The sequence below is a fragment of the Electrona antarctica genome (assembly GCF_951216825.1).
Source record: "Electrona antarctica genome assembly, chromosome: 22".
Lineage (NCBI taxonomy): Eukaryota > Metazoa > Chordata > Actinopteri > Myctophiformes > Myctophidae > Electrona > Electrona antarctica.
In genome coordinates, this window is record NC_136805.1 from 11,774,666 (window position 1) to 11,780,920 (window position 6,255).

The following is a 6,255-nucleotide window of genomic DNA, read 5'->3' on the forward strand; positions in this document are numbered from 1 at the left end:
CTGGGGTGTGCCATAGATTATTCATACTTTTCTGTATAATCATCACATGTAGGCTGGAGCTTCCGTCCATCTTTCCCACAGTCCTTCACCAGCCCATTGTTATAATCTACTACTGTATTCACTGCAGGGGAGTTTTATTTTATTTATATATATTTTTTGAGGGGCAATAGCCCCTATATGTCCAGCTTTTGGTGTATGTGCACAAACTTTGTCCTACACAAACATTAAATCCCATTGACAATGAATGGATAATTTTGAGTGTTCGTGTAAACACAAACATTGCGAACACAAACATTGAAGACAAAGGTTCGAGCAGTTTCCCAGATGAATCCACATTTTGTTTCATTGCTTTGATTTGTTTGTGAATTTAAATATTTGTTTTTGGCTTTTGTGCCACTGTACAGTGAAGACGGACAGGAAAGAGGGAGAGAGAAAAGTGGAGAGACATGCAGCAAAGGTGGTCATGAATGGGACTCGAACACGCAATGCGCTGTCAGGCCAGAGCCTATATGTGGCATGCGCCTGGACCACTATGAATCACTTGTTTGTGAATTTAAACCCTGTTTTTCATTTAGTTGTTGCTGAGTCCTTAGCTGTCCTTGGCAGTCGATCAGTAGGCTACAACGTCTCTCAGTGTTCAACATTAGGTTTTTGGGCGGCTGTGGCTCAGGAGGTAGAACAGGTCGTCCAATGATCCCTGGGTCGGCGGTTCGAATCCCGGCTCCTCCTGTCCACATGTCGAAGTGTCCTTGGGCAAGACACTGAACCCTACATTTCCTCCAATGAGTTGGTCGGTGTAAGCGTGCCACCATTGGTGTGTGTGAATGTGGGAAGTGAGGACGCTGGCGTCGACTGTTCGCCACTTCACCTCCCAATGTATGAATGAATGAACCAACCATTGTAAAGCGCTTTGAGCACTTGGAAAAGCGCTATAAAAATGCAATTCATTAATTCATTATTTTGAAGGTAGTTTGTAACTTTGTGACTTTAGCTTTTGAAAAAGCTGTGGGTTGTTGTTTTGGCCTTTTGTGATATCTTCTGGTTAGATGTTTCTGTTCAGTTTTTGTGTTTCAACAGTTTAGATTTTCCTTCCACCTCTGTTTGTATTTTGAGGGTTCCCAATCATCACAGATTGATTTAGTTATATTTGTATTGACCAAAGAAGCATACATAATCATATCTTTTTGAGGGGCGCTAGGCCCTCATATGCCCAGCTTTCCGGGTTTGTGTGAACACATTGGCTTGTGATTGACTGATCACCCCATAGCGATGATTTGATTGGCTGAGCAAAGTACATATTGAAGCTAAAAGTGAGGGCAGGAAACTGAGGAAAGTGAAGACGGAAAAAGTGAGGGCAGGAAAGTGAAGACGGAAAAGTGAGGACGCAAATTGTGATTGGCTGGAATGAGATGATGTATGATGAATTGATGATGTATGATGGTGAGAGCGCCCCTCACTTCACACGTGTGTGATTTTTTTCATATTTTATCTGTTAAAAGAATATAATAAAAACAAAATCATTGAGCGGTTATTTCCATTGTGATCCTTTATATTTGCGATTGTGGTTTCAACCAATCAGCTCGGGAGAGTTTGGCGATGTCCATATAAGGGGACAGACACACACATGCACATACAAGAGATTCCTGGATTCATAGAGAGATGACATCATCATGCAATGATATCACAACGTCGTCATTACAAGCATGTATAAAATACTTTGTCAAAACATGACATTACATTATTAAGTAATACTATTATGCAAGGAATGGTGGACAGACTAAACATCTTTTAGTAACTTTTAATATAACATAATATAATAAATAATATACTAAATGTAAAACTCCGTATCAACGTCCCCTGGGAATTATTTGCCAACACTGTCATTAACATCGACAGCCTCTGATTTAGGTCCTGATGCAGCCGAGTCCATAGTGCCAGCTTCCATGTTTGCTCCAGACCCTGGGAATGACCTTGGGGGGGAAGGCTTTGAGGATGGTGAGCATACCGAAGCCAAATACACTACTGATCATTTAGACTACAGTAGTAAGCTGGTTCTGGTCAGCCCAACAGAGAAACAGCAACTAAGGGAGCGGATGGATGAAGGATGCGGGGAGACATTCTATGTAGTGGGAGTGGGCTCCGATGGTGATGACCACGGCCTTGACTATAAGACCATGGAGGCTTCGTGGCAACCGTGCACTTGCTCTGTGAGCAGATCGAGGCCGACCTGATTCTCCTGAGGGAGCGGACAGACATCGGGGGATGGGTACGAGACTACCTGATCCGTTGGCGAGTGGACAAACATGACTTCCTGGAAGTCAGGGTAGCGACAGTGGGGAATGTCGACGCCGGTAAGAGCACACTCCTGGGGGTGTTGACCCAAGGCGAGCTGGACAATAGCAGGGGCTATGCTCGCCAGAAGCTCTTCAGACACAAACATGAAATGGAGACAGGCAGGACCAGCAGTGTGGGCATGGACATCCTAGGCTTTGACCAAGACGGACAGGTGGTGAATAAGCTGGACAGCCATGGGGGCAACTTGGACTGGACAAAGATCTGTGAGAAGTCCTCCAAGGTCATCAACTTCATCGACCTTGCTGGCCAGTGGCCACAATAAGTACCTCAAGACCACCATTTCTGGCATGACGGGGAACATGCCTGACTTCTGTATGCTTATTGTTGGCAGTAATGCTGGCATTGTTGGCATGACCAAAGAGCACCTAGGCCTGGCTCTTGCCCTCAACGTGCCCTTGTTTGTAGTGTGTCCAGTCAACATCCTACAAGAGACACTGAAGTTATTACAGAGGCTATTAAAGTCGCCAGGCTGCAGAAAAATCCCAGTGCTCGGCCAGAACAAGGACGATGTCATCATCACAGCCTCCAACTTCGGCTCTGAGAGGATGTGTCCAATCTTCCAGATCTCCAATGTTACGGGGGAGAACATGGAACTGTTGAAGATGTTCCTAAATCTACTCTCCCCCAGGATCTCCTATAGCGATGAGAAACCTGTCGAGTTCCAGATTGACGACACATACTCAGTTCCGGGTGTGGGCACAGTAGTTTCAGGGACTGTGTTGTGTGGGATGATCCGGCTCAATGATACACTGCTGTTAGGCCCAGGCAGAGACGGAACCTTCAACTCCACTGTTGTGAAATCCATCCACCGCAATAGGATGCCTGTTACAGAGATCCGTGGAGGTCAAACGGGCTCCTTCGTTCTCAGAAAGATCAACCGTTCATCTATAAGGAAAGGCATGGTTATGATCTCCCCTAAACTGATGCCGCAGGCCACCTGGGAGTTTGAGGCTGAGATCCTAGTCCTTCACCACCCCACCACAATATGTCCAAGATACCAGGCTATGGTCCACTGTGGCGGCATCAGGCAGACGGCGACCATCCTGTCAATGAGCAAAGACTGTCTACGGACAGGAGACAAGGCCACTGTCCGTTTACAATTCAGCAAGACTCCCGAGTACCTTCACTGTGACCAAAGGCTGGTGTTAAGGGAGAGTCGTACAAAAGCTGTTGGCACCATCACCAAGTTGCTCCTGAGGAGCAGCATTCAGGCAGCAGCAAAGAATCGGCAAGCCAAGATGCAGAGCAATAAGAAGGCCTCGGAGGAAGGCACTGCAGCCAATGAGGAGTCTGGCTACAGCACGCAGGCGTCAGGCCCGAACACAGCTCAACCACCATGTAGGAGGTATAGACCCAGAAGAAAAAACAGCATGATAGCCCTAAACGCTCCCACCCCCACAGCTTTAGATGCAGAAGGAGACGACACTGCGTTTTCTGCCCACATGTTAAATCTTGAACGTGTTAAGTTGTCTTAAGGTGTCCATGTGTCAGACACATTGACCACGTGCCAAAGCATGTTTATTTTAATGATTTTTTCAAGGTTAAAAAATAAATATAAATAAAAAATTACATGTATTTCTTAATATTAATGTTATATTTTCATTACAATCAATTATTTATATATAATCAATGAATTGGGGGGCCCACCTCAGCATAATTATGTAGTAGCTGGGGAGGGAAAAATGCAGTATATATATATATTGGCTTGAATGTTGCATATAATGCCTTTAAAGTCCATAGACTTGGGCTGGCGAGTGGGAATTTACTAATTTATTAGGCTCTAAACAAACATTAAAAGTCCATAGACTTTGCTGCCACATGACGTAATCTCAGAAAGCCATGCATTGGAGGGGCTAGTGCCCCTCACAAATCACACTTGTGGTGTGAGATGTATTTATATTGGTCACTGGCCATATGACGTGTTATGTCGTCATTTACTGCCCTAAACAATTAAACTCCATAGATTTGTCCTGCAAACGATCTATGTTTATGTTTATGTTTATTTATTTGATATGGACATCACAATCACATTGCTCATTGCACAATTGTACAATTTGTAGATGCATTGCTTACAGTGTGTAAGCAATTGTGGTGAAGTAATTTTCACCACCTGTCCACAGGAGACTTTTCTAAAAATATAGTAACAGAAAAAAGTAAAACAAAATACCTATTACATTAAACATAATCATAAATTACAGTAAACATACTCACTCAAGTAACCAGTCAGAAACTATACATGTGAGCACAGTTTTAAAAATTTCAACCATAGATTGAGTCCCCTGTAGAACACGTTTCCATCCGTCTCTAGTTTTAGAACTGTAGGCAAGGTGTTCCAAAGGTTTGCCCCCTTTACTGAGATGGCAGACTGTCCGAATGAGTTGTACTTGTTACACCTGGGAACAATACAGTTACCACTTGTTGAGGCTCATGTATAGTTGCTCAGAGCTCGGAAGTCTATCAACCAGTCCAGAGAACAAAGGTGAAAAGGTGCCATCTCATTGGTTTTTGATCCATGATTTTGTGACCATGTATGTGCATGTACCGTTAAGTGCCACTGATCTTGACCCTTTATCTTGGCAGAGGTGGCAGCGGTGGCCGAACGGATAGCGGCGCGGTCTAGATACCGGAAGGTTCCCAGTTCGAACCAGCCGTCCGACACGTTAAAATTACCACCGCTGAAATGCCCTTGAACAAGGCATCAACCACTACGATGAAATGTGTTCTATGAGCAGGGCCTGGCTGGAAACAAGTTCTTGAGCTTAGCCCAGATACCCTGGGTAAATATAGATTTCATTTCATTTCATTTCAGGTTTGCGTGAGCTGCGCATTTCACAATGTAGATAGTATGTCCACTAGGGGGAGTAGAGAGCTATATAAAATCTTCCACCAGTCAAATCAACAGAGACAGAGAGAGAGAGAGAGGCCCAATCCCAATTGCCTCCCTCAAGCCCTGAGCCCTGAACCCTCATTGACTTTAGTGACGTCAGCTGTATAAGTGCTTGAGGGTGAGAGGCTGCAAGGGCTCCAAATTGTTGTGAAAGGAATGGGACAGCACTTTGAAGATGAGTCCGCCATTCATGACACTTTGCATCACTTTATAAAACCTGTCCTTATTCACAGCCAGTGCCTACATGCATGACATGTCTATCATGTCTATTTATGTCGTTTTATTATTAGTTTCATAAATACACTTTCCTGTGTGATAGGGGTTGTAATATTCATATATAATAATATTAATCATAAATTTCATTTCCATATTATTTTACTTTGCTCATTAGTCATTTCTCATCATGTTTCCCTTATTATTATTATTATTGTTATTAAATATATACCCTATCCTTCCATTCCGTCTCCCTTTGAGAACAGTGAGAAAGCACTATTGTGTTTGTTGACATTCTAACCGCGGTAGGCCTACATAACTAATTTGCATACTTAAATGATTGACGTTCGGAGGATCCCCCTCATTCCCCTGGTAACGCTATGAACTGTGGGTAATTTCTTTGCCAAAGTCAGCTAAAGTCAGCATCGATGCTGACTTTGGCAAAGGGCACATAAAGGGGCGGGGCTGAGCCCTCACTGACTTACCGATTTCAAATGGGACATCCCTCAAGCCCTCGCAGACTTCACATGAACGCGCAGCTAAGTCAGTGAGGGCTCATTGAGTCAGCAAGGGAGTGGATTGGGATTGGGCCTATATAGAGAGGGGCTAAAAATGACTGCTCCACCTGCTGGTTGATTTCGGAACAAATTTTGTGACATTTGCAAAACTAAAAGGACAGTTAAACAGAAAGGGACAAGCTCGGTGGCATCCAACTGTACACAGCTGTGCAGTTTTAGCTGATAAGTCCCTTCTATTATGACGAAAACTATTTAAATTTGGTTTTTAACCTTCTTGCATAT

At 43.9% G+C, this 6,255-nt stretch overlaps 1 pseudogene across 1 annotated transcript; it reads left to right on the plus strand.

Moving 5' to 3' along the window:
- Positions 1–516: 516 nt before the first annotated feature.
- Positions 517–3,830, plus strand: LOC306914979 (GTP-binding protein 1-like; annotated as a pseudogene). Its single transcript has 2 exons — positions 517–547; positions 1,897–3,830. The product of its transcript is annotated as a GTP-binding protein 1-like (transcript).
- The last annotated feature ends 2,425 nt before the right edge of the window (positions 3,831–6,255 follow it).